The following is a 27,460-nucleotide window of genomic DNA, read 5'->3' as shown; positions in this document are numbered from 1 at the left end:
ACGCCCTCGCCGCCCTCGCCGCCGCCGCCTTCGCCGCCGCCGCCTTCGCCGCCTTCGCCGCCCACGACGACGCCGCCTTCTTCGCCCTCGCCGCCGCAGACGCCGCCTTCTTCGCCCTCGCCGCCGCAGACGCCGCCTTCTTCGCCCGCCTTCTTCGCCCACGCCGCCGCAGACGCCGCCTTCTTCGCCCTCGCCGCCGCAGACGCCGCCTTCTTCGCCCACGCCGCCGCAGACGCCGCCGCCGCCACAGATGCCTCCGCCGCCGCCTTACTTTGCGGCAGGAACGAAGCTGCTGCCTGGCTGATGCCCACAGGAACCCCAGCCCGCTGCCTTACCTCGCGGTGGAAACGAAGCTTCCCGCTGCCGACCCTAGCTGTCCCCCACGTGTACCCCAGCCCCGCTGCCTTATGTGGCGGCAGGAACGAAGCTGCCACCGCCTTCCCGGCTCCCCATATCGCCCCACCCTGCTCCCCACGCGGCCCCTAGCCCCGCGACCTTACCTGGAGCGTGAGTAGTTTCACTTGTTTGTGAATAACTACCCCCACAATAGACTTTTGTCATTTAAGAGTGCTACAGGAAATCTTTGCCTGTTTTTATGTTTAGGATTAAAGTTACAAGGAAAGTGTGAGTTTCTGCATAGGTGCACTCATAGTTATGTGCCCACCACATTCATTCACTGACTGCAGAACCATGTCCTGTGCATCAGACAGAAAATATGTGCAATATGTATCTCAGCAAAGCTAAAACCATCACCCATCACAGACTATTAGCTACTGAGAAAGTGTGGGAATCAGGAATGTTTATATTCTAAGGGTCTCCCTATCATATGTAATATATAAATATATATGTGATTTCATTAATTCTAACATGTGCCTTTTATCATCTCTAAAATCAAAATGTACCATCCAATAAATGATGTTTTCAATCATTCTTAGCCAGGCAGCAATTGTGACGCAATTATCATTGCCTGGGACTGCATGAACTTGTCCATTGCTCTTTATATTGTGATGTATGATAAAAAGCCAAGACCAAATAAGTTATTTCAATAAACATAACAAAAATTCTAAGTAACAAAAATATTATTACAGTTTAATTGGTAGTGATTTTTCTTTTATAATGGCACATAAAATAATGTTGCATCTTTGAATTAACTCTTTAATTTGATATTATAATTTATGCCATTGTTTAGCTGACAACAATTTTTCTTAGAGGCAAAATAATGATTATTTTATAATCAAACTTTCAATTTCATGTCATACGGCAAAAACACATACTAATTTTTAAGACTAGTCATTTATCAAATTGTTGGCTACGTTAAAGAACTCAGAATTATTCATATAGTTTAATGCATTTATCTATTAAGCTGGGTGTTAGACATTACAAAATGTTTATACTAGATCTGGAAAGATGATTATAGCTAATAGTTCTTAAGCACTTACCATATGTCAAGCACTATTCTCAGTTCTGTACATGTTCTAGGACTTAATCCTTTTGCAACACTATAGGGTTAATATTATAACTATCCCCATTCATTTTATATATTAAGAAACTGAGGCACGAGAGGCCAAAAATTATCGAAAGATACATAATAAGTGTGGAGACAGGATGTACATTAAGATTGTCTGACTGCAGAAACTCTGATCCCACTTAGACACTATAGTCACAAATGTTTGTCCCTGCCCTTAAGTAACTAAGTCGAACAAGAAGAAAAAATATACCAATTAAGTTTAAGAGTAGTGCCATAATGGAGTTAGATATAAAGTTCAAGGGATGTTCAGGAGAAGGATCATGTAAGTTAGTTTGTAACAACATATTTGTGTATAGTTATCTAATAAATGTCTTATTAATGAGTCTATAAATCATCAAGAGGCAGGGACTTTGTTGGTTCATTGTTGTATGGTAAGCTCTTGACACAATACATAGCACTTAATTGTTTTCATTTTGCCTCAGGGAGTGAGGAAGGCTAAAGAGAAGTAATATTCGAGGAGACACTCAATGAACATGCTGTATGGTTTTTGTAAATTTAACAATATGTTTCAAGCCTGTATAGTAAGCAAACATGTTGGCCCTGCAATTTCAATGCTCATAATTCATCCTAGAAACTATATGTAGTGCTGAGAATCGAACCCAGTGCCTCACACATGCTAGGCAAATGCTCTACTACTGAGCTACAACCCCAGCCCCCTCATTCTAAGGAAATAATAAAAATTAAGGCTCACAAACTCTAATACTTTTGTTCCAGTTGCTATTAAGGCTAGGTTTGTTAATGTAGTAGTACATAGAATAATATACCTTTTCCCATGAATAGATGTCTGAGAGTTTGAGAAAGAAGGCTGAATCAAATAGCTTTTGAATTAGCTACATATTTTAGTGTACATGTTATATCTGTTCTTCTAATACCATAGATAATGGAGACTAAGTTATACTGCCAAATGTATTAGGCATTTCATGCACCAAAAAAATAAAGCCAAATCATTATCTCATTATAACTCTGCTCCTAAAATTACCTTATTTGTTTATGGAATTCTGTAACAAATTTGTTTGAATCATTGCACCCAAAAATCCCATAGTACTACTGACTTGGGAAAGGGGATTGGGAGTGTGCAGTAATAAGGTTTGAAATTTATAACTTGCCATGTTAGGCTGTAAACCTAGCCAAGTTTTTTAAAAGACAATTTGAGACACTAATAAAACTTCTGCCAAAATAATCTTTTGCAGAGCCAAAATAACTTTAGATATGATAAACTGGCCCCAATACATGAACTTATGAAACAAATTGGCTATCTGTAGTTCTGATATTGCTCTTTGCTTGAAAAGTATATATGGGAGAAAGCAATATTTTGTACAGCAAGTGGCAGAAATTCAGTCAGGCTTCCAAATAATGATAATTTATATTCATATAGAATGTGTAACTTCTAAAGATTCTTCACAAAATTTTTTATTTGGTTTCTATGGTTATTTAAAGAAGTCACTTCACTTTTTTTTTCACTTCACTTTTTGGTAATATTCTTTCTTTTTCTTTTTTTTTTTCCAATGCTGGGGACTCAATCCCAGGGCCTCATGCATGCTAGGTAAGTGCTGTACCACTGATCCACATCACCAGCCTGATAATACTCTTTATTAAATAAATTTTTATAGCTCAAACAGTGTGATAATAAGGTAATTTGAGAGAGAATTTATGATTGGTTGTGAGAAATGATCACCATGCTGTCAGGAAATATAAGGTAAGTCACTATAATGTTTATATCTGAAATTATTGCTGTTTCTAATTAGCATATTTATCTCTGCCTCAGATTCTACATCATTATCCTTCAAGACTCCACTTTACATATCTCCTTAATGTTATATTCTCTAAATAGACTATTGGCAACCACAATAATAAACACTGCATAAGAGGAAAATTTTACCTCTTAAAAGGAAAGAGTTGTCTACTGGGACTTGATGTGAACAAATGAATATTCATTCAAATAAACATCTATTACTTCTGCAAGCCATTGCAATAAATCAGTTTTAATAGGCTGTACAGAGATGAATATCATATCACCCTCCCTCACCCCAAATCAATCTCTTATAATGGGATCCCTTTGTTTGGATTTTATATAATACCCACTACATGAAAATACACTGTAGTTACTTAGCTCAGGCAACCTACAGAGCCTGTGCATATGCTTCTGATATCAGTCCCTAGTGGCTGTTTGCAATTATTTGGTATTTGCAACACACAACTTAGGTGAGTTTATTAAGTTTTGTGGTTGTTAAGGCTGCAATATTGATCCTCATTTGCAGTGTCTTTTTAGTAAGCAGGTGCATGTTCTTGTAGCAAATTGAATACCTGTGCACACACAGATAAATGTATGTATATGCAAACTCATATATATAAATATATATATATATATATATATGTGTGTGTGTGTGTGTGTGTATATATATACACACACACACACTCACACACACATATATAAACTTTGCTTTACTAGAGTGATTACCTCAGATTGAGTTATTAATTCAAACATTATTTATATCGGACTAGGCATGGATTGCCAGGTGCTGCTTGGAATTTTCCTCAAACAACAACCTTACATGACTGTTATTTGAATATGCTCACATAGTTAATGTACAAATATAATTTATTAGTATCTTATGTTCTTCAAAGGAATTAAGAAGTTTTATAATTCTATAAACTATTCTTCTTCAACCTACATTATGGATGTTTTGTGACATAAGTAGGTAGAGTAAGCCATTAGCCTTTGGAGATTAAATTCAACCTTTATCCTTTCTTGCCTTCCCAGACTTGAAGTAATGCAGAGGAAATTTCTATGCCTCTAATGATTCCTTAATCTGTCTGGCAACCAGCTCTCATCTTGTGGGCATGTAGAAGTAGCACTCAGTCACCAGTCCTTATGAGTATACAGAAGGCGCTTAGACCACTGGAGATTTCAAAGGGTGTAGGAGCGATGAGTCAAGAACCAGGTACAAATACCTAGTATTTAATTTTTATTGTACCACAGAAAGACATTGCCATTGTTTTTTAAAGGTTTGCTGCCCACCATACATCTTTTGTCCCTGGTTTCCTTTTATACTGTCTTCCTTTATATTTTATTGATTTTTTATAGTGATATGCTTTGATTTCTCTTTCTTTTCCATATCTTTATTGTGATTACACTCAGACTTACCTAAAATATTATATAGTTATAACAGTCTACTTCAAGCTAATAAAAAACCTCAATTGCATTTAAAAACCACATGATTAATCCTTTCCATGGACTTTATATTATTAACATCATAATTTATATCATTTTGTTTTGTGTAGCCATGAACATATTTTATACAGTTGTTTTTAAGACTTTTGTCTTTAACTTTTGTACTAGAATTGAACAGCAATTGCCACAGTACTGTTACAATGTTATATTATTCTGCATTTATCTATGCATTTACCTTCAATAGAAAGTTTTATACTTACATATGCATTGATGGTGCTATTAAGCTTTGGTTTGTTTTAACTTGAAGAATTTTCTTTTAACATTTCTTGTAAGACTGGTCTTGTAATGATAGACTTCTTCAACTTCGTTTGGGAATCTTTATGTCTTATTCAACTTTAAAGGACAGTTTTGTCAGATATTATATTCTTGGTTGTTGCTTTTTACCTTTCTGCATTTTGAAAATGTTCCACTGCCCTTTTGTGTGCAAAGTTTCTGTTGAGACATCCATTGACTATCACAGGGAAGTTTCCCTGTATGTGATATGTCACTTTTCGCTGAATGCTCTCATGGTTCTCTTTGTGTCTGACTTTTCACAATTCAATTGTAATTTCTCTCAATGTGGAATTCTTTGGGTTCATCTTATTTAGATTTCTTTGGATTTCATAAGTCTAGTTGTTCCTTTTTTTAAAAAATTTCAGAAGATTTTTTCCCCATTATTTCTTTGAGTAAGTTTTTGGGTCTGTCTTTTCCTTCTTGGACATTCATTGTATATATTGGTCTACTCAATGGTGTAGTCACCAAGCTTTCATCATTCTTTTTCACTTTTTTTTTCTTTTTATGCAATTGACTGGGTAATTTCAAATGACCTGTCTTCAAATTCAGTGATTCTTCAGCTTGATCTAGTATGATGTTTTGATGCAGACTAAATTTCTCTATTGAATTTTTCAATGGAGTTACTGTTTTCTTTAGAGTCTAGACTTCTTTTAGCTCATATGTATCTTTGCTAAAATTTTCATTTTCTTTATGCATTTTTCCAAGTTAATTTTGAATACTTTGCCAGGTAATTTATATATTATGTGTCAGTAAAATTGGGGTCTTGTAGTTTCATCTTGTTCCTTTTGGAGAGACATGTTTTCTTATTTGTTCATTTTCCTTGTCTCTTAGTGTTAGTACCTGCACATTAGAAAAAGCAACCACCTTTTGCAGTCTTCATAAACAGGATTTATATAGAACAAGACCCTCAGTAGGAAGCCCTGCCAGGGACCTTTCAAACTCTCTATGTATGTGTCTTTGCTGGATTTAGTTGTATAAATTCCCAGTTAAGGAAGTTATTGTTTTTCTATTTTTTTTATTGGTTGTTCACAACATTACAAAGCTCTTGACATATCGTATTTCATACATTAGATTGAAGTGGGTTATGAACCCCCAATTTTACCCCAAATGCAGATTGCAGAATCATGTCGGTTACACATCCACAATTTTACATAATGCCCTATTAGTAATTGTTGTATTCTGCTACCTTTCCTATCCCCTACTATCCCCCCTCAAGGAAGTTATTTTTATGTTTGCATTTCTTTATTTCTTTCCTTCATGAATTCACAATCTTCTGCTGCTTCTGGTTTCCGTCTGTGGTACCACTGGTTTTCTGGTGCAGCAGGACCCCTGGACTCTTTTGAGGTCTCAGAGGCACACAGACATCTAGATTATACCAGGTCTCATTCACACTCTGAAAACAGTGAGACTGAAGCCAGTTCTGAATGTATGGCATATTTTTCTTTCTTCTCTCTTCATTGCAGAGATGAGCCAGGCTCTGAGATTCTCATTGATTGTTTTGTGCTGAGCCAGGAGAGGGTGGAAGATGACTGCATAGTAGTCCAAACTTTGCCTTTATTCTCAGTGACCCTCATGTATCTAGAATATGTCTTGTCCCATGAGTGCTCTTAGATAGGTGAGATAAAGTCAGTCCCTCAGATAGCTTCTGAAAATGCTGGAACATTGCATGCTTGATCCAGCTCTTCCCTTGCAGGGAAAAACTGATATTTGTTTATTTCTTTACCCCCTTTATTGAACAACAAAGACAGGATATGATAATTACTTACTTGATAGTCCAAATTGCCACCTTTTCCCCCCTGTGTCTCAGGTATCTAGAATGTTCCAGGTCCCATCAGTGCTCTAAGACAAACAAGACAGAAGCCAGTCTTTCGGCAGCCCCTGAAAAAGTTGAGAACTTATACATACAGTCCAATCCTTTTCCTCCTCAGGAACTGGAATTTGGTGGTTTCCATCTGCTTGCTTTTCAGTTCTACTGAAGTTGAGGGGCTGAGGCAGGTGCATACTTGCTACCATCTTTGTTCTCAGTGTCTCCAAGATGTCCACAGCATGCCAGCTTCTCACTTGCTTCAAGGTAGGTGAAAAGGAACCAGTCCCTTGGGTAGAATTCAGTCCCTGAAAAATTTGGAATGTTGGACACGCAGTCCATCCCTTTCCCTCCCCATGAGGAACCTGGGATTTGGGGGTTTCAGCAGTGAACTCTGCACTGAGCCTTGGGGAGGTTAAAGGGCATACTTGCTTAATAGATATCCTTCACACTGTTCTTTTTGTTCTCAGAGACTCTCACCCAGGGTTCCTTTCTGTTAGGTCAGATTCATGCAAGAAGTAAAGTACCCAAGGGTTACCCTTGGGTAGCCCTTAGGAAAGTCAGAAAATTGGATTTGGATGTACAGTTCAGACCCACCCTTCCCTCCTCAGGAAGAAGTTGATGCTGCAGTTTCCTAGTGATCCTCTGACACTGTGCTGGGAAAGGACTTATGTTGTTAGGGTTTCATGGGTTTTGCTACCAGTTTCAATGTGGCTATTTTTATGCTTCTCACAAAATAGGATTCTTCATTTTTCACAAAGAGGCTTGATCCGTGTTTCTTTGAATCTGTGTGTCCAAGAGGGAAGGAAAGGCCAAAGCTTCTCATACCATTTCTCTGAGGTCACCTCCCAGTTTTTCTTTCTGCTTGGCTTTCTTTGCTTTCCTTCTGCCTTCTCCCTGCGGAGCTGTGTTTCCTCCCAACACTGTCATGTTACTGGACTAGTTTGCCTACCTTATTGCATCTAGCATAATCAAATCTCATGAAGATCTGTCACAGGCTCATATTCATGTACATGTTTATGAATACTCATCTATCTGAATTTGGCAGTATTTACAAATATGCTTTTCTGCATTTTCTGACTCAATAACACATTGTGGGAATTTTTTTTTTTGAGTTACTAAGTATGGTTCTATTGTATAGTGGCTATGTAACATTCCACTATGAAAGTGCACCATTATTTTCTTCTTTTTCCTACTGAAGGTAATTACCTTATCTCTACTTTTTCCCAGTACAAATATTTGCATATGTGTTTGCAGATACTGAGGCTTTTATTTTGATGGGAATTTTCAGGAGTGGAATTTCTTAACCAAAAGGTTTTTTACCACTACACTTTCCTAATATCCTCCTTTACTGTATTTGCAGGGAAATGTGTTGTTCTCCTGTTCACATCCTCAAATAGTCCCTGTGACTTTTCTGAGCTCCAGGAGTTATTTGGCTGCACACCTCTAGAGAGGATTCAGTAGTCATCAGTTTCCAATTTCGAAGGTGGAACAGAGCAGGGCTATTGCTGACAAGTCAGTTTCTACATTGGGGCTCTTGTCCTTGTTCTTACTGATGGGAAACTCAAGCTGAGCCTGTGCCCACCTGGCCATCCAGTGAGAGCCATCACAGCAGGTGAGAACTCTGTATGGTCATCAGTGTCCTTACTCATAAGTCTGAAAGCAGTCATCTTTGAAATAAATTTATAAAATGAATCAATGAGATATTTATAATCCCACTAGAACTAACTATAGATTCTGTTTCCTTTTAAATAAGAAGTTCTAGGTTGCATGTGGTGAGTCAGCATGACATAAGTCTGTCTACATGAAAGTATGGTTGTCACAGAATTTAAAATGTGACTCCTATCTGAAGTTGAGGGTTGGTAACCAGAAGTAAACTTGAAACACTAGAAGACATTAGCCTAATCCTGGGTAGTCTTGAGAAAAATAGATGTGTCTCTTTTACCTGTCTTTCAAACCTACATACTCAAGGATTATCAAAATACAGACAGTCTGGTACTTAGAATAGTTTGACTTATGATTTTTTCAGCTTTATGATGATGCAAAAACCGCATACATTTGGTAGAAATCATACTTTGAAATTTTAATTTTGATCTTCTCCTTGCCATGCAGGTTTATTGCAAATGCTGTCTTAGTACTAGGCAGCAGAAGCCAGCTTTGTCTCCTAGTCAGCCCTGTGATCACAGGGGAAACAACCTACACTAACACCTTGCAGTGTTCTGTGAGTTCAGTGGGTTTTTTGGATACAGGCATTTGATAAATTAAATGAGATATTCAATGCTTTATTATAAAATGGGTTTTATACTAAAGGCTAAGGTACGTGTTCTGAGCACGCTTAACTTAGGTGAGGGTAAGTTATAATGTTCTGTAGATAAATTAGGTTTGTTAAACAAACTTTCAACTGTGATATTTTCAACTTATGATGGGTTTACTGGGAGGTAAAATCATTGTAATTTGAGGAATACCTATAATTTAAGATATATTTCTTCCTCTTCTGTCAGAGCAAGTACCTCAGATGAAGGCTACTTGTTTTAGATGCAACCTCCTATACCTGTAGAGTATAATATCTTTGAACATTGGGGATAATTTTTCATTTGAGCATTAATGACAATTTGAACTCAACTTGAACAAGGGAATGTCACTCCATGAATGTTGAATATGGAAAGAATGTCTTGCTTATTGGTTTGAAAATCTGGGAGTGAAAATAAATTTTCTTTTTCCTTTTATAAACCAAAAGTTCTTGACCACCAGCATGGTGAGTTCCCTTGTGAACTAAACTGAAGGCACTAATTCAGTCAGTGTTTTGCCTAAATCTTGGTTCATTTAGCATTACAATCTGTATGCAATATTAGCTGGAACTGTTGTTTTCTCATGGATACAGGTTACCATGTGTGTGTGCGCGCGCATGCATTTGTGTATGTGTATACACACATATTTATATATCTGTGTGTGTGTGTATGTATGTGTATATATATATATATATATATATATATATATATATATATATATATATATCTTTTTTGTTGGCCATCACTATTATTAAACACTTTTTTTTTGTTTTGGGAGGGTGGCACTCTAGACTGTGAACCCAGGGCCTTGCACATGCCAAGCGAGTGCTCTGTACTGAACTACACTTCCATCCAGGTTGAATGGCTTTTAAACTTCTACAATGTAATATATACTATTTTCTCCCCTTAAACAAAATGAAGATAAATCTCTCCTGGTATTTGATGCTTAAATTTGATATAGATGAAAAATAAGACTGAATACAAATTTTTTACCACATTTTTAAGTTAGAAGCATTACATGGAAAGACAATAAGAATTTTTTTTCCATTTAGAGTTCTTCTCCTAGCTCTAGGGTTACACAGTTTCTTTCTGAATTCTATTTCAGAGTTAATATCATCAAATATATTTTAAGCATCTAACCTAAATACTCTTATTCTTGTTTTAGCTCTTCTAACTCTCTAGAGCAGGATCTATGATTTTGGGGGGTCACATTAGAAATATGACCTACATAAGAGAATTATGAGTCCCCCAAACCAAGTCACTAGTGAGAGACAAGCAGAAAGGAGAAAGCTGGTTTGAAGATCATTTGTAGGACTTTATGTGCTCATTGGACAAGGAATACTAAAATATGATAATTAGATGTAAATTGAACTTCAACAGGAAGTAAGACCATATTTTATTTGGAGATTATCTCTCCACTGGGCTATTAAATGACATCTGGCTGGGCATGGTGGTGCATGCCTATAATCCTAGCAACTTGGGAGGTTGAGGTAGGAGGACATGAATTCAAAGCCAACTTCAGCAAAAGTAAGGTACTAAGCAACTCAATGAGAGCATAACTCTAAATAAAAATAATAAAAAATAAGGCTGGGATGTGGCTCAGTGGTTGAGTGCCCCTGAGTTCAATCCCTAACCCTTGCCCCAAAACATGAAAAATAAAAGATAAATAACTTCTGTTTCTATCCTTATAAAACTGTAACCAAGGAGTGGGGTAGCTGGGTTAAATGGTGGTTTCATTCCAAATTTTCTAAGGAATCTCCATTTGCAGTCAGTCCCACCAGCAATATATGAGTGTACCTTTTCCCCATATCCTCACTGACACTTATTTGTATTCTTGATAACTGCCATTCTGACTAGAGTGAGATGAAATCATAGAGGAGTTTTGATTTGCATTTCTCTAGTTACTAGAGATGTTGAACATTTTTTCATAAATTTGTTGATTGACTGTATATCAGCTCCTTAGCCCATTTATTATTGGGTTATTTATTTATTTTTCTGGTGTTGAGTTCTTTATATATCTTTATATATCCTGGAGATTAGTGCTCTATCTCATGTGTGTGGCAAAGACTTTCTCCCACTCTGTAGGCTTTCTCTTCAGATTATTGGTTGTTTCCTTTGCTGAGAGGAAGCTTTATAGTTTGACTCTGTCCTATGTATTGATTCTTGATTTACATTATTGTGCTTTTAGGCAAAAAAAAACTTCATTCTTCATACATACCAGAAACATATTTGAGGTTTACAGCCATGTTAATTATGTTTAAGGGGCTGATGGGTGCCCAGAATTGTCCTCCACAATGAAAGAGCCAGAAAGATGCATGGTGCAGGATATCTTACACTGTTCCCTGATTGCTTTTTCTATTTCTATGATGAATGTCATTGGGATATTAATAGAAATTGCATTAAATCTGTATAATGGTTTTGGTAGTATATCATCGGTCGGTTTCCTAGCTTCGCTCTGCGCTCCCCTTGGCGGACTTTCGGGGGAAGCTGGAGTTTTCCGCTCTCCCTTTGCAGAACTCCAGGTGCTATTAAAGAGCCATAACCAGAATGGCTCACTAAGTGCCCGGCAGCTCCGGTCATTTGGTTGCTATTAGATCTCTAAAGCAATGACCTCGGTCGCCGCGGGATTTTAAATACACATTACCATAAAGTAGTCAGGAGTAAACTACATTGCAACCTGGCTAGAGCAGGATTGGGTAGGGGCATTGCCGCATGGGTCCGGTGGTGCAAGCTGGTTTCCCAGTGCACGGATTGAAACCCAGCTGCCTTTTAGGCCAGACTTGAGAAGTTTAGGTGGGAAGTGTCAGCCAGATGTGGAGACTGAACGTTATGGTAAAAATTGACTCGTGTGTGTTTGTGGAATTATGCAAGCACCGGGTTTTGTACCAGAAATTATATTTCCCCAGAGCTGCCCGTTTGTGGTCAAGTGGATTCTCATTTACATGAGCTGTGTTCGATCCTTTACAATTACTGTGTTTAGGTGATAGACGGAACCGCTATTGCCCTGCCAGCTGAAGTAGACGTTAGAAACATTGACCCGCCTGTCATCTTGCTGGACACATGCACTCTCGGTTTTCTACTGCAGATTGACCTGGCAGAGATTTGCCTGCCAGTGCCTTCTAGGAATTACACTTAAGGGTGTACTGAGAAAGACTGAATGCTTTTGTGATCAAGAAATGCTGGGCAAGGGCTGTTTCCTACTTATCTGTGTATTTGGGCTTTTTTTTTTTTTTTCTTCTTCTAGTGTTTCTCCTAAAGCTGCATAGCTTGATGAACTTGTGGGGAAGGATGGTGACTGCAGCTAAGGCATGACCTTGTGAATGGAGCTGAGTAAAGAAATTCTGAGTTTAAATTCTGTTCTGTGGTTCATTTGTTGATGGTAGTAACTTCCACTACCTTGGTGATAAAGGGATGTTATCAACCATAACTGGCTAAGTGGGTTATCTGATTATGAACATTCTTTTAAAATACAAGGTGCCCTAATGGTTAAGAGATTGCCAAATGCAACCTACACAATTATTTTCTGGTTAAATGATTAATTTGCAGTTTGTCTTAAACAGTACTATGATTATTCCTTGCAGTATGCCCAAATAAAAGTCAAACTTTGTTGAGGATAATTACCAAATAGGAAAGGGTGATATTATCTATACTACTGACAAATAATTTTGAATACATTAGTGCTAAAAGGGATTCAGGTGGTTCTGATAATTTTATTTACCGAATGTGTTTCGAATTTACAAATTGCATCACGGAGCTGTCTTTAAGGTGCCAAGCCTAACAAGCATTTAGTGAAAACTGTGTTGAAAAGTCTGGTTACTCAAGTAAACCTCCAACTAGACTTGGTCTGAGGGAAAGTGGATGAATATTTGTGGGTGAAATTAGCCTAAAAGTGGATTAATTCTTTGCCAGTTTACTAAAACTTTGTGTCCAAATCAATGGCTCCAATTTTGACTTGATGTATTTTACCTGTGGTGCCACCCTAGTTTTGCTTTCATTTAAAAAATTATTTTGTCACTTTCACCTGCTTTCAAAAATTCACAGGTGCAGTGAAACAGTCCCAGGAAAATCAACTGCTCTTTAGAAGTGAGAAGAAATCTTAAAGGAAATAGTTCAGTTTTTATGAGTGTGCCAGGCATTCCCTGAAAAAAAAATTTAAGAAAATCCTTCACCAGTAATTGAACCGGAGGTGCAAAATAAAACAAAAACAAAACAATAACAACAAAAACAAAAATCTTACAACAAAAACCAGCCCTCCTGAGGTGGTTTTATTGTGTTTACTTTTTTGCTTGTCAACTTTCAGAGAGAATGATGTTGCATATCACTCCTTCCTGCCTTTCACATGACTTGTTTGCTTATGCATAATTTTGTATGGTGTTCATTAAAAGCCCTATTTCTGAAAAATAAAAATCTATTTTTTTGACTGCATTTGGGATCTTATTTGTAAAGCAAATCAATTCCAGGTTCTTTTACTTCCAGGGGAAAAAAAAAAAAAAGTTCTTTCATTCCAAGGTGGACTCCGTGTTTTACTGAGTGGACTAGAGTAAGTGCCCTTACCATGTATCTGACAGGTAGGATGGTGTATGTCTTTTCTCTTTAACCAGTATTCCATTTTCTTGTTGCTTTGGGGAGTGCTGTGTGTGTATTGTCCATTTTTGTTTGGGCAGGGTGTCATCACTTAACCTTTCTTATTTGGAGGAGAGTGGAAAGGAAGAGAAAGGTAGAGGTACTATTTTTAGCAGCTTTTAATAGGATTGAGTTAGTAAAACAAATGAAGGATCTCTCTGATCTTAGAGGTTGCTGTTGATTTCTTAAAGGTTTTCAGAGGTCACGGTCAAGGGCAGTTGACAGAACCATAACATTTAAGATGAGGTATTATTGACTTAAGGGAAATAGTGGTAACTTGCAAATCCTAAATAATTATATGTATCAGCTGGTGCAATGCCTGGCATGTAGTTAGGGCTGATATTTATTTGTTGAATGGAATGAGTGTGAGATGGGAGGGGCAGTTCTACTTTCCTCATCTGCTTCTAAACAGAGACAAGATATTATCTTGTTTGGATTAGGTGTGTTGTTCTGGGGAATGCAGAATGTATCCTTTACACTTACCTTTATCAAGATACACTTTGTAAGTCTTGGGTTGGCAATTTAAGCATAAAAATCTGTTTTCCCGCTGGCACAGGCCTCTTCCTAGGAGGCCACATGCCTTTCCCGCTTTTCCTAGTTGGAGTTTACAGGCCATGTTCACACCTGTCATGTCGCTGGGTAAAAATTTGGCCTTTGTCCCAGCAGGCAGTACCAGCATCTCTGTCTCTTTCTCTTGCACTCTCTCCCTCCCTTCGGACAGGTGTAAGACAATGAGCAGAACTTTTTGGATGGAAAAGCACAAAAACATTTACCAGATTTTGGGGGGAGGTTGGACCTGAACTTCTAGGTTCTCCCAGTCAAGTTTTTTTTTTTTTTGTCTTGACTCATATGTTGACTGGGATTTGACCCTTTTCCCCATAGTGCCCTCAAAACAGCAACAGTAAAATTGGTTATGTTCCATGTAGAGCCAGGGACGATTAAATGGGATAATGGAGAAAATGTTATCAAAAACCAGCCCATTGCTTTGCAAATGTAAAGTGTTAGTGTATTGTGATTATTGTGATTGTGTTACTGATATCACAATTCTTGTGGAATGACTACCTAGTGATAAGTATTGAATTGCCTTTTAGATTAGTCTCAATATATGGAAAAATCGGAAGTGGTAATCAGCATGCAGGAAGTCACAAAAATCTTTGAGGATTATTTAATACCTATAAAATAAAATCCACATTCTGATATTCTCACGAACCCAGTCAACAAATATTTATGGAACTTATTTGTGCATGATCCTGAAAGTCATAAGGGGTGAGTTTTGATGTTCCCTTTGGTGGCAGGACTGGTAGGTATGTGACTCTTGGGGACCATTTGGCTGGACAGGTTGAAGAAGGCATATAAGGAAAGAGGCGACTTTTGATGTGCTTCTTTGCTTTCTAATTTGTTTCTCTCATGTATTTCTTTTTTTTATTGCAAACTATAATGTGAAGTAAAACTTGCAATTGTGACAAGTAAAGACGCTTGATTAATCTGGGCTGCTAAGTCAGTTAATGTTCATTGCATCTGCATATTGTTTTTGGGATTTACTATGGTTATTTTAATGAGATTTCATCTTTGTATTGACTGGTGAAGTTGGCCTCCTTTCTTTGTCACAGCTTGTATTTGCCATGATAAAAATTTGTGTGTCAGTGGGGAAGATCTGGTAAGAGACTTGGGTGGATCATCATAAATTTGTGTGTCAGTGGGGAAGATCTGGTAAGAGACTTGGGTGGATCATCATAAATCCATCACTGATAAAAACCAGTTAAGCAACCAACCAAGACAGAAACTCATGATATGCTACAAAGGGCAGAGTCCATAGGTACTAGCTAAGAAGGTTTAAAGGGGCCCATTTGAAAAAAGGATTGAGGGCACATTTGTGATTTTATGTGATGTTCAGTTACCTATGAACTGAACTTCTTTATTGATAAAGTGTGCTGTTTTTAACTCGAGTGACTGTGAACATTAAAAAATTGTATTTATTATGACTGACTGTAAAGTAATATAGGTCTGGACTGGGGTGTGGCTCAGTGGTAGAGCACTTGCCTAGCATGTGTGAGGCATTGGGTTCGATTCTCAGCACCACATATCAATAAGTAAAATAAAGGTCCATCAACAATAACAACAACAAAATAAAAAAGTAATATAGGTCAAACATTTTTTAGTCTTAACATCAACTGGATTGTGCAAGTTACATTATTCTTCCTTTATTAGTAACTTATAAGATATGAATGTGATAAACAAAGACCTACCACCTGTGAACCACACAGCAGTTTTAAGAAAATCCATGCTATTAGGTGTTTGAGATTAGGTGGGAACTTTACTACAAAGTTATTAAGTCTGGCTCCTGAGCTTCCATTGCTCCAGTAGTATAGTATGAGACTGAGGAGGGGACACACAGGGACTGACTTGTGTCCTGTAGGAGCTTACATTCTGAAGGATACCCAGCCACATGCTGGTTGGCATATGGACAGGGAAGGGGAAGAGGAAGGGTTAAGTTTATGTATTATAATTTGGTGCCTTGCTGTGGTAATGTGGAGGGGTGGGACTTGAAAGAGGCAGGGCCTATTGGAGGCTCTTAGGTCAATTGGATGTATGACTTCAGAGGGGATGTTGGGACCTCAGCCTCCCTGTCTTTCCTAGTTTTTTGGGATGTGATCTTTTCTCCACATACTCTTGCCATCCACTATGAGGCTCTCACCATAGCCCAGCTGATGTTGCTGTCATGCCCTTGAATTTCCTGAACTTTGAGATAAATAAACTTCTTTATAAAGTTAGTTTGCCTCGGGTATTTCATTATAGTAATGAAAAATAGATTTAATAAAGAGGGTAAACTCAGTAAACATTCATTGAGCATTTATTGTAAGAAGATAACATTGTGATTTTCACATGTAGTGGCACTAAGTTAAGACTAAAGAATGCTATATAATTTCCTCAAGTTCATACAGCTAGGTAGGAGGTAGGTGAGTTGGCACTGTGGCTCTAGGGCCTGCCCTCTTCACTGCCTTCCATGTGGAAGCTGTTGTCTTTTAGCCTGGGTAGGGGCTCAGGCAGCTTGGTATTAGAGCTGTTGGAATGCACTTGAAATTTTTATGACATGTTTCATGTGAGTATAGTTGTCCCTCTGTATACCAGGGTTCTGCATCCAGGGTTTCAACCAACCATTAATCAGAAATATTTGAAAAAATTTGTATCTGTTCTGACCATGTGTAGACTTTTCTATTCATTATTTTCTAACATATACAACGACTATTTATATAACACTTGCATTGGGTTAGGTATAGGTAACATAGGAATGCTTTCAAGTTATGGCAGGATGTCCTAGGTTATGCAATACTATGCCCCTTTAGAGACTTGAGCATCTGTGAGTTTTGGTATCCTGGCTGGGGCAGAGGGTGGGTGTCCAAAAATTTGCTCCCTCCGAGTACCAAGGGTCAACTCCCCTATGCTTAAGTAAATGGGTACTAAAAAGTGCTCCTTGGCCACTGCCACATTAAAGTGGGGGCCTTAAGCAGGCTGGCTGATGCTCCCTCCTTCTCAAGGACTCAGTTCTGCCAAGTTACCATTAGAGAGAAGGCGGACTTAGGTTTGATGACTGCATTGTAGATAACAAGTATCAGGGAGTTTCCCCTGATATTTCCTACAAATTGAATTAAGGATGGCACATTAGCCTTTCACTACTATGACATATGTGAGGCAGGGTATTTTATGAAGAAAAGATGTTTGTTTTGGTTCATTTTTCTGGAGGTGCAAGATCAAGGGGTCTCTTCTACTGATGGCCTTTCTATTGACAGAATCCTGCAATGTTGCAGGACATCACATGGCAAGAGAGATCATGCTTGCCTGTGTCAGTAAGGTCTTCTCATAAAATCACCAGGATTTAATTATGCTGGCTACACCCTAGCGACCTTATTTAATCCTAATCACTTCCCCAAAACCCTACCTGTAAATACCATGATTGGAGTAAGTTTCCATCCTTTTAATCCATTTATAAAAGACTTTGGGTATTAAACTCCTCTTTGAATTCAAGGGGCCAGGCCATAGTCAACCCATAGCCAATGGCTTCTTATTTTGGAGGCTGTAGCCCCCTGTAGTTATGCTGTGGTATCACCTCAAATGCTTCAGGTGTTTGGATGAGTCTAAACAGCCCAGCTCTGGTTGAACCTCATTTCTGAGTGTCTGCAAGTATCTGGGTACATTTACTTGTAGCAGGACTGACTTTACAGCGTAGAATCACAGGGCTCACCAGAGCCTTGTGCTTGGTTTAAGCCTCTTTAGTCACCATCTCAAAATTCTTTATTTTTTTATTTTTATTTTTTCAAAATTATTTTTTTTAATTTATTTTTTTGTTGTGTATGGATCAATGCCTTTTTCATTTATTTTATTGTTTTTATGTGGTGCTAGGCTTGAACCCAGTGCCTTACACTTGTGAGGCAAGTGCTTTACCACCAAGCTACAACTCCAGCCCAGAATTCTTTATTTTTGACCAAGGTGTTTTGTGTTTTCATTTTGTTCAGGTCCCTACAATGTACATAGTTGGTCCTGATTTCTAGAGCTAAAGTACAGACTTGGCTGGCACCTGAGTCTGTAACCTGCATCAGTGCTGGTTTCCTGACCATCTCAATCACCATTTTTTATGGACTCCAGGCTGGTGCCTGGTAGAGGGGGACTCTACCAGGTACAGTGGAGAGCATTTTATTTACTTCACCTTCTGACAATTTAATCCTTCCAACAGTCCTGCTAACCAGGTGTTACTGATTTACAAAAGACTTAGCAAGTTAGAAAACAGTGATCTTGAGTCCCTGAAAGATTGTCTACCACCGTCCTGTAACCAGTGGAAGGTCAAGGCTAGGTTACGAGCCCAGCTTTCCTGATTTCAAGCCCATGCTTGTGAGCATTGTTAGGTGTGACGTACCTTATAAAAATAATAATTGTGAGAGGAGCTGAATGAGTTATAGGTACAGTGCTCGAAGTTGACAGGTCACTTGATTACTGCTGTCACCTGATTCCTTGGAAAGGCCCTTTGGGAACTTAGTGCAGTTTCTGCTGGGGATTTGCGTGAGCTTGTGTCTGAAGGTGAGCGTTTGCTCTGATTGTGCTGTCACCCACTCTCTCCTTGACTTTTTGCATAAACGTTAGCATTCTGCTCTTTTGCTCACAGCCTAATGTACCTACATGGTTTTCATGGTATTTTGATGATAATATTGAAAGTTGGGTTTTCAGGACAATCTCATTTATTCACTTAATTCATTGTACCTCAGTTTGCAGGGATCTGTTCTGACGTAAACTGCTTCCCTCTGGCTAAGGATGTCTACTAATTGTGTCTATGTCTCACAGAGAGAGGGATTCTTTTTCTCTACTGGATAGCTGCTCCTTTTATTCTCGGGGAAAGGCACAACAACCAGGAGTGATTTCAGGACCACAGAAGAGGCACAGAAGGCCTGCACCTGTTCTGAATCACTCTAAATATGGAGTTAGGAGCCAAAACATAATAAGGCTTTTTCAAAGTTTTATTTTTAGTTATGAGTTACTGCAAACATTCAGAAAAAGTACAGTACTTTTGAGTATCCCCTGATTCCACAGATGTTAATGCTTTGCCATTTTTAACATCAATACTCTGGTGCTTTTTAAAAAAAGGAATTTCAAGGCCACAGCTAAAGCCTCCTGCTTCCTCCCCTGCCTCTCTTGATGTTGATACCCTTCTTTAAGTTAGTATCATTCTCTTGTATGCTTTTACATTTTTATGATATGTGTGTATGCATGCATAAACTATTTGTGGTGGTGTTTTTTTGGGGGGGAGTGGGGTGAAGGGGTATTGGGCATTGAACTCAGGCACTTGATCACTGAGCCACATCCCAGCCTTATTTTGTATTTTATTTAGAGTCAGGTAACACTGAGTTGCTTAGTGCCTCACTTTTGATGAGGCTGGCTTTGAACTCAATATCCTCCTGCCTCAACCTCCAGAGCTGCTGGGATTACAAGCATGCGCCACCACGCCCGGCTTGTAGTAGTTTTTTATATGTTATAAATTTTACAGACATTGCAACATACTGCCTTTATCTTTTTGAAACTTTTTTCCCTGGTAATGTTGAGATTAACAAATATTCCTTCATGTAGATCAGTAGATATTTGTTTCATATTTCTGGTTTGATTCTGCCACTTTTTTGTTATCTGGATTTTGTGAGAAGCTCAAAAAATATAATGTGTTAATTTTGAGGTGTGTTTACTAGCTTTTAGCATTCCATGTGAATCATATGCTACTTAGTGGAATTTTACTATGTATAGGTTAGCTTTTATTATGACTCATCTGTTTTACAGTTTATAAGTAACTTTCTAATAACATATGGAATGAATATATACATATTTTTCCTTGACCATGTAAGGACTGAGATTATTTTGATAACATGTTTATTATTAAAGTAAAAGCTTAGCGAAGGAAATTTGGAAAGTACAACAAACTACAGTGAATAAAATATCTGTAATCCAACAACCCACAGATGAACAGTTAACATTTGTTTTATTATGTTGTCCTATAGTCCGTATATAGTCTACTTTTCTACATATAGAAAATCAACCTGATGTCATAATATTGTATTATGACTCTACATTTTGCACTTATGAGCTTTTGTATTTTAATTTCTCTCCTGCAATGTGATTTTTTTTTTTTAATATCCTACTGGTAAACTGTAGTTATCCACTTTTTCCTTGAATATTCTGTTTGCTCTAATTTTGGCTGTTGTAAGTAATGCTGATTTGAACATTGTATATAAATATTTTCAGACTTAAAAAAATCTGTACATAGTTTTCAACTGTGTCAAAGTAAAACAGGTTTCTTTATTGTACAGCTTTTAACATGTGACTGTACATGGTGAATCCCTAAAAGAATGGTTGTTGTCTGCATACGATTAAGTTCCGGAAGTAGATTTGTTGGGTCAGGAAAAAATACTTTCATTTTAAAGCTCTTGATATTGATTACATTAGTTAATATTTGTAATGCACTTAGAATGGTGCCTGGACATTATCAGCCACTGTTTGTTAAGATGTAGTTATGTCATAAAGTTGATGATAGAGATGCTAATTAATATTTATTGAAAATTTACTCTTCACTTTATTCTGTGGGAAGTGCTTAACAGACATCCACTTCTTGGTTTGTCCTTTCAACAACCCTGTGAGAGGTGTAGGAGCTATTATTATTTCAGTTTTATGGTTGAGGAAACTAAGGGTGGGGAGAGTGGAGTCATCAGTCCTTAGTATTTCAGTTGTTAGAAGGGTTGGTGACATGGCTGTGGCCTTAATCTGTACATATTTTTATTGTGACAGATTAAGAGAAAGAACTGTTTGAACTCCTGTCCCAAGTATTCCACCTGTTATCTGTGTGATATAAAGTGTTTCTCAAAGTTAGTCCATGGCAACATGGAAAAATCAGTAAACTGTAGAAGTCTTATGTGCCTGTATCTTGTAACCACGCCCAAACGTAGATGTAAAAGAGATCCATTGCTCCAGAGGGCACCCTGTGTCCCATCTTGGGCAATATCACCACGGATTAGTTTTGCTGATTTTGAAACTTCATAAAAGTGGACTTTTATTTTTATACATAGATGTTATATATATGCACATATATTTATATATAAAATATGTATAATATACATATATATATAAAATAAAGTATTATATAAATTCTTTTTTTGTGTGATTTCTTTTCATTCATTCAATCTGCCTATAGGATTCATTCATTTTGTTGCATGAATTAGTAGTTCTTTTTTGTTGCAATTTAATATTATATTGTTTGAATATACCATGGCATTTAGATTGTTTCCAGTTTTTGTATATTTGGAATAAAGCTGCTACAAACATTCTTATATGTGTTTCAGTGGAAATAAGCAATCATTTCTGTTGAATACATACCAGGAATGGAATTTCAGGGTCGTGGGTATATGTACATTTAGGTTCACTAAACACTGCTAAACATTTTCCCAAAGTGGTTGTACCAATAGAACTCTCACCACTAGAGTTAGAGACTCCCAGTTATTCCATATCCTTACCAGTACTTCATATTGTCAATCATTTTATTTAGCCATTCTGATAGGTGTGTATACCAAAGAGATTTGAAGTTGCTCAGAGCTATTTCCAGATGTCCAGGCATGAGGACAAAATAGTAAAAGAGAATTATAAGACAACTTTTGAAAAAATTTGGAGAAGTTATTGGCTTATTTTGAAATAAGCCTGTTATATTATTCAGTTGTATGACTCATTTGAAATTTCTGATATCCAGCAGAGGTACTTTGGGAGACAGTTGACCTGATTCTGTTCCTGGTTTTGTGTGTGGGAAATGGGCAAACCAATAAATGTCCCTCACATTGGTTTCTTCATGTATAAAAATGATGGGATTAGGGGCTGAGGTTGTAGCACAGTGGCAGAGCACTTGCCTAGCATGTGTGAGGCACTGGATTCAATTTTCAGCACTGCATATAAATAAATGTCTATTGACAACTAAAAAAAAATTAAAAAATGATGAGATTAGTTAGAAAATATCAAAACTCTTATTTAAAAAATTTCTCATTTTATATTCTTTTTGGTATTTTTGGCTTCATTCTCTTAATTCTGTGGTTTAAATGATTTATAACATTGCCTTTATATAATTTATCATTTATTACTCAACTACTATTTTTTAAAAAATAAGTGTTTGTGTTCTGGTGCTGTCCTGGGCACTAGGGATATACAAGTGAATAAGACCCTGATCGATCCTCAAGTTACTTTTGTACTCTTGTACAATGAAAAAGGAGCATTCAAAGTTTGGAATAGCACAGTATATCTAGAGAGAAATACAGGCTACTAAGGCAGCACATGAAAGGGGAACTTAACCTACACTTGAGGGCCAAGGAGCATTTTTTCAGATCTGCATCCTTGAAGTTGAGAAGAGTTGGCCCAGTGACAGGCAGGGCCTCAGCCAGCAGGGAGCAGATGTGCAGAGACTTGGAGGTAAGTAATCTCATGACTTCAAGGGCTCTGTATGACTGTGGTGGGGTTTGGAACAGTGGCTAGACATGAGGCTGCAGAGCCCAGCTAAGGTCACATCATGGAAACCTTAAAAGTTAGCCTGGAGTGACGTGGTCAGATCTGGGCACCATGTAGAAAAAGATCAGAAAGGATGGGCCACTGCATTAAGGCTGTTTAGGGTGACGTCCTGATGAAGAATGAGATGATAGTCTTCACAGCCTGGTAAGGGCAGGAAGGATGGAAAGTACTCCCTCAAGGGATGGCTAACAGCCCAACTATGTGTCAAATTTATGTTAATAAAGCAATCCAGCCACTTAGAAATCAAAATCCTGAACTACAAATATTTCACTATATGGATGATGTGTTATTGGCACATAAAGATAAAAACACATTGCTAGAATGTTATGCCACACTTACAAACTTATTGAAAAATTATAATCTAGAGATAGCAATAGATAAAGTACAATTAAATCTTCCAATTAATTATTTAGGAGTTCTATTATCCTCAACCATGGTCTGTCCACCAAAAATTCAAATACGAGTAGATCAACTCAAATCACTTAATGACTTTCAAAAGTTATTGGGAGACATAAATTGGATAAGGCCTTATCTAGGCATACCAACAGGAGAGTTGGGACCTTTATTTGATATTCTAAAAGGTCCATCAGATCCAAATTCACCCTGCATGTTAACAAGTGAAGCAAGAAAAGCATTAAAAATCATTGAGACATATATGGAAAATATGCATTTGAATAGAATTGATATAAGTTTGCCTTTATTATTTATTGTACTACCAACAAAAAATATTCCTACAGGAGTATTTTGGCAAGAAGGTCCATCATTGTGGATACATTTATCTTATTCTCCTAACACTATTCTTACTAGATATCCTGAGGCTGTAGAACAATTAATACTCAAAGGAATAAAAGCAGCAAAGGGAGTGTTTGGGATTTCTCCCAATAAAATTATTACTCCATGTACTATGGATCAAATTGATGAGTTAGCTAATGAGTTAAATACTTGGGCAATAATCATGTGTAAAACTAGTGTTTCATTTGATAATCACTTACCATCTAATCCTTTGTTGTCTTTTTGGTCTAAGCATCCTGTAGTTTTTCCAAAAACGACAAGAAAAACCCCTATCATAAATGCTCTAAATATATTCACTGATGGGTCAAACAATGGTACAGCAGCAGTAGTTACTCCTGATCAAACTTTTACATTTTTAGTACCCAAACAATCAGCTCAAAAGGTAGAGCTTAATGCAGTATTACAAGCTTTTATGATGTTTAAAGATTCTGTATTTAATTTATTTTCTGATAGTCAGTATGTAGTTAATGCTATAGTATCCCTTGAAGATGCTGGTAGGATTTCACCTTCTTCTACTGTTTTCTCTTTGTTTTCTGCTATACAAAGTCTAATCTGGGGCAGAAAAGATCCATTCTTTATAGGACATATCAAGGCACATACAGGATTGCCTGGAGCCCTTAGTATGGGCAATGAACTAGCAGATAAATCTACACATGACATACATATTTTCTCCACAATAGAAGAAGCTATAAATTTTCATAAAAGGTTCCATGTCAATGCTAATACTTTACAAAAGCATTTTAAAATAACTAAAAAACAAGCCAGACATATAATAAAACAATGTCAAAATTTTGTGACATTTTTACCACAAGTTAATCTTGGAGTCAATCCTAGAGGACTGATACCTAACCATATTTGGCAGATGGACGTCACACACTTGCCAGAATTTGGAAAATTAAAATATTTGCATGTTACAGTTGATACTTCTTCTGGATTTTTGATGGGCTCCCTTCATGCCGGAGAAAAAACTAAAGATGTTATAGCTCATTGCTTACAAAATTTTGCCACTGTGGGCGTTCCAAAACAGTTAAAAACGGACAATGGTCCTGGTTATACTTCTACCTCTTTTAAACAATTTTGCTCATCATTTGGCATTACTCATATAACAGGAATTCCATACAATCCACAAGGACAAGGCATAGTTGAAAGAGCTCATCAAACTATTAAAATGTACTTATTAAAACAAAAGGAGGGAATTGGAAAGGGGTATATATCCCCCAAAGATAAACTTAAAATAACCCTTTTTACTCTAAACTTTTTAAATTTGGATTCATCGGGACTTAGTGCTGCGGAAAGACATTTGTATCCAAAAAATGTACATAAGCCTAAGGTACTTTGGAAAGATATTCTAACAGGACAATGGAAAGGTCCAGATCCAGTGATAGTCTGGAGTCGGGGCTCTGCCTGTGTTTTTCCACAGGAGGAACAGCAGCCGATTTGGATTCCAGAGAGATTAACCAAAACAATTTCTACAGAAAAAGAAGATGATTTGACTCAAATCCATAACAGCTGATATCCAGAGCTCCAGCTTGGCTATTCTTACATCTGCGACAGTGATCAACCAGGATGCTTTTTTCAATATCTATTTTATTATTGCTTTTCCCACATCATAAAGTTCCATTTTATTTTTGAACTCATACAGACATAAATTAATGTTTTTCTGATCAGTTTTAATTTTTGACTATGGAGTTTTTAAACATTGCAATGGAGATTTCACCTAGGTAAATCTACAAGGCCTTTACTATTGTCTTATATGTTGTATGTTACGTGTGCACATTTCTGTTTTATGTTGTATGTCTGTATGTGCGTATGTCCATATATCATATATGAGGAGCGCTCATAAAAATATGGATCCCCCAATTTTTTTTTTATTATTCACTTGATTTTAATGGTTTAATTTAATTTGGGTAAACAGCTGTTGAAGACTGTTTTAATATGTGTACAAATAAGCAGGTTAACAGATCTGTTTGTTTACTTTCACCTTTCCTTTTCATTATATTTAATATTTCTGTTCAGGATAATGTAAATTGTTCTAAAAATTGTTTTCTTAATACCTGTTGAAATGTTAACATTTTCTTCTTTTCTTAACATCATTGTCAATCCCTATTTTCATCCCAGTGCCGGTGAAGACAAAGATGAAACCAAACTACAACTTCTTCAATAATTATCACAACAAACTGTATAAACTGATGCATCAATGAATAATAACTCAACAAGTAATGCTCAATCACTGAGTCGATTTATTTTGGGAGGAAATGGACATATTGATAGATTCCTCCACTTTGAACTGCTTACAAAACTTGCCTGGACTATGTATCACTTGTATGCATTGTGCTCTATTTGTTGATACAGCGAACTATGGCAGTGCTGGAGTATCTTTGCTGTAGTGTCACCAGTGATGCAATTTTTCCTAAGAGCCGTCTATTGACTTGATGTCGTGGCATTTCTGTATCCTCCTCCCTTCTACTAGTGATGGTCTAATGTGGGGGCCAACTGAGGTGAGGCAAAGAACCTCACCCCCCCACCGGCACCAAGGCCAAATTTGGGGGCCAACAGAGGTGAGGCAAAGAACCTCACCCCCCCACTGGTGCATAGGCCTATCCACAGGTATGGCTATATACTGGACCGGTAGTCAGTGACGGGTATGATTCAGTTGCAGTGGTATCAACCTAAGACAGGAGGCTGAAGCCTAGAGGTCAGTTTTCCGATGACGGGTAAGAACCATATGTTGAATTGGACATACCTAACAGGCACGGTCCCTAGCCACATTGCCTGTTGCTTAATTAAACAGAAGGGGGCAGATGCTAGGAGCCACAAGCAAATAATATGATGCATGGCACTTTCGGTTGTAAGGTGACACCAGCTAGCCATTGAGATGATATGATTATGTTAAGATTTACATTCATGTGGAAATTGGACTCCTGCTGTTCACCTTGGCCTGCTATGGGACTCATGTTGTGGGACTCCTGGAGAGTTCCCATTGGTTGGGGAAGGATAGTAGGAGGGAATTCCGGGGGAGGTCCTGGGCCCTGGTTCTGGTAGACGCTGGCGCGTGGGTGGACGGTTTTGGCTTGTTTTGGCTTGCCGGAGCGTACGGAGTATTGGAGGCTTTTTCAAAAATAAAGTTTTGTTCCTGCTTGAGTGGCTTGTGATTCTGTGCCCAGCTAGACTGCGGCATGGATGGATTTAGTAATACTTAAAAATCATCAGAATTTTGTAATCGGATATGGAATATGAGAACAGAAGTGATCTTCGGGACAATTCCCAGGCTTGGGAGTTGAACATTGTTCTGATTATCTGTTACCAAGTAACAAATGACCTCAAAACAGTGGCTTAACACAATAACAGAAATTAATTTTACACATAAATCTGGAGGTTGACAGGGTCAACTAGGCAGTTCTTGCCCAAGATCTCTCAAGAAGTTATACTTAGATGGTATCTAGGTGCTTTTTCTTCACACGTCTGGCACCTGGGAGGAACTTTGCAACACCTGGGCACTGGACAAGTAGACTCCTGGGGTACCTCTGTGTGGTTTTTCTGTGTGATGGCTTCAGGGTAGCTGGACTTCTTCTTTGGAGGCTGAAGGTTTATCGAGAAATGTACCAAGGAAATTGGGTAGGAACTGCCTGGTCTTTTCTAACTAACTCTAGCGGAGGTGCATATCCCTTCTGCTGTGTTCTCTTCATCATGACCGTCACAAAGGCATGCTCAGGTTCAAAGGCAGGAAACTGACATCTCTTGGTGGGAGGAGGGTTGAAGAATTTGTGGGTATGTTTTAAAAGCACTCCAAGTGTGGAGGTGGCTAATGGGGTCACACACTATAACAGGTAACACCTAAAGGAATGGCAGGT

This window comes from Spermophilus citellus (genome assembly GCF_964194105.1).
Source record: "Spermophilus citellus genome assembly, contig: SCAFFOLD_347, whole genome shotgun sequence".
In the NCBI taxonomy this organism is placed as follows: domain Eukaryota; kingdom Metazoa; phylum Chordata; class Mammalia; order Rodentia; family Sciuridae; genus Spermophilus; species Spermophilus citellus.
This window is presented reverse-complemented; position numbering follows the sequence as displayed.